This window comes from Castor canadensis, unplaced genomic scaffold (assembly GCF_047511655.1).
Source record: "Castor canadensis unplaced genomic scaffold, mCasCan1.hap1v2 HAP1_SCAFFOLD_65, whole genome shotgun sequence".
NCBI lineage: Eukaryota > Metazoa > Chordata > Mammalia > Rodentia > Castoridae > Castor > Castor canadensis.
Window position 1 is genome coordinate 107,659 of NW_027395331.1, and position 2,608 is coordinate 110,266.

Consider the following 2,608-nt stretch of genomic DNA (forward strand, 5'->3'; position numbering starts at 1 on the left):
AAGAAGTGGCTGAAAGCAGAATGTGTTCACACTCGGGAACAGCTGCAAAGTTCTTTCAAACCATGGAAGCTCAGGCCGCATTGCCAGCCTTCTTCCTGAGGCAGGGACAAGCCTTGTGCTGACTTCGCATCACAACTCCCCAGGGAGAAAACTTCCTTGTTTGCATTCATGAGCAGAGACTTGTGGCCCATCTTCCACGTGAACCTACAAGCAGCCACGAGGGGGCAGCAGCGTTTGGGCTTTTCTGGCTCAGGGCCCACCCCTCTCCTGGGTCCTTGTTGAGCACCCAGCCTTCTCCCCTTTGCCTAGACCTCATCCTCTGGGCTTCACCGACATGGGGAGCTTTGCCAGTAAGCCTCCAAAGCCCACTTGTCTGCATTCTCTTCTCTTCCACACTCTTTTTTCTGAAATATTTATTTCATTATCTTACTTGTGTAAATGGATTTAATTGTGAGTTTCCGTGCATGCATAGAATGTAGTTCAATCAAATTTACCCCTTTTGCTTTCTTATCTCCCTCTTTTAAAATAATTTTAATAAGCTTCGTTATCCTAGTTTTGTACATGCATGTAAAACACCTCAATCATTTCACCTCTCCTTTAGCCCTCCTTAGTCATTTTTTTATAAGCCTGTTTCGATGCTCGACAGTATCAGATGCCTGCTGACAGTAACAACTTGTTAGCGAGTTGACGATCTATTGGATATATTGACTTTTAGGCAATTGTCGGAAACACCTGACAGGCTATCAGTTTGCTTTTAAGTGGGCATTGGAATTTGGACACACTTCGCCAACAGGGGACACTCAGTTTGAAGGGTTTCTGGTCCTCTGCTCTGGAGCCTTACCTGGTGCTTTTGAACTTGGGGTTGTATTTCCCGTGGAGACACAGTCAGCTACTGAATTACTGCCTCATGCTGAGGATACAGTGTGGACCCAGCGTTTATAATTAAGACTTTCAGCAGCAGCGTTTGGGGTGCTGATGACTTCTCTTGTTTTGCTGTTGAGCAGTAATTTGGGGTTTTTGAGGCATGGTCCCACAGTGTAACCCAGGCTGGCCTCCAACTTGAGGTCCTTCTGCCTCAGCCTCCTGAGTAGCTTGGGTTGCAGGAGTGCCCTACCACTCACTGCCAGCACCACGAGTGAGGGTTTTGTGTTTGCTTGCTTCTTTTTGCACAATACTGGAGGCTGAACTCGGGGCCTCTATCACTTGAGACGCACTCCAGTTCTTTTGCTTTATGTTTGCTTTCTGGATAGGTCTCAAGTTAACTTTGCCTGGGCTGCCCTCAAGCCATGCTCCTCCCATGTCTGCCTCCCGTGCAGCTGGGATTACAAGACTACAGCACCAGGAACAACCGACCTGTGAGGTCTTTTCCAGTGCTGGAGGTGATTGTTCAAGTCTTACACAGGGATTGATTGGCAGTAGGAAGGTGCTCAGTTGTGGTCTTCCCCTTGTCTTGGTCCTGTGATTTGCTTATTCTAATTACATTGGGAATATATGAAATCGAGTGCTTTTGCATTAATTCAATGAATGTCTACTAAGGGCCTGGTCTTTATAAATTATCAATGCAATTATAATGTTCAGAAAGTTCAGGCTCAAGGAGAGAAAGAGGAAGAGAAGTATGACTTGTTTAAGTTGTTTCTCTTTTAAGCTGTTACTTTTTTGCTCTTTTTAAATGAATTAGCATATTTTAATAATATGAGGAAATTTAAGTGTAATAATTCTTACCCCCTCCATCATATTTGCATTTCCCCTTATAGCTGGCATTTGGTTTTTGGGGAGTGATGGGGGTTTATTAGAGAAAGCCAGGATTACATAGGACTTAAGAGTTGGCACTGTGGCCCTTCTTGTAGTCGAAGGAGGACACTGAATTGAGAAGGTGCTGGTTCCACCACTTCTCCCGGCCAGGATTCTTTTCCTCCTGTTTGACTTTTCCAGCACAGGCCAGGGACCCATGGACTTTACCTCCAGGCTCGTGGCCTACTCCCTCCAGAGTGGTCAGCACGGCTTCCCCACACCGGCCAACGGTAGCCTCTTCCTCCAGAGGCGTGCCTGCCAGGAGCACGACTGATCTTCTGGGTGAGGCCACATGAGCCTTCACCTGGTTCACAGTCTCCTGTCCGGGCACCTCGAGGGTGTGCATGTAGTTCCTGGGTGCCAGTGAAGAGCTGCATGTTGGTGACTAAACCACGGGACCAGGTGCCCATGGCCGGGATTTGAAATCGAGTGATCTAGCTGTTTATCATACAGACAAAACAAAACAAAACAAAAATGCTGATGCGAAGTTTTTAAATATGCAATACCTCTATTTAAGTTATTTTGAAAAAAGTTATTTTAGATTTGCCATAGTTATCTTGTTACTTTAAAAATAGATTGCTTAGCAGAATTGTTACAATAGTTCTTCAGAAGACATTGAGAATGAATCAAGTTTATAGATGAAAAAGGGTTTACTTATTAATATAGTGGCCTTGGTCCTAAAAAGACCAAAATGAGGGGATCGTAAACAGGGCTGACAGAATTACAGAATGGCAGAATGGCTCAAGTGGTAGAGCACCTGATAGCAAGCATAAGGCCCCGAGATGAAACCCCAGTATTGGAAAAAAAAAGAAAAAAG

At 45.2% G+C, this 2,608-nt stretch overlaps 1 pseudogene; it reads right to left on the minus strand.

Moving 5' to 3' along the window:
• Positions 1–1,816: 1,816 nt before the first annotated feature.
• Positions 1,817–2,137, minus strand: LOC141420228 (ubiquitin-like protein FUBI pseudogene; annotated as a pseudogene).
• Between the last annotated feature and the right edge of the window lie 471 nt (positions 2,138–2,608).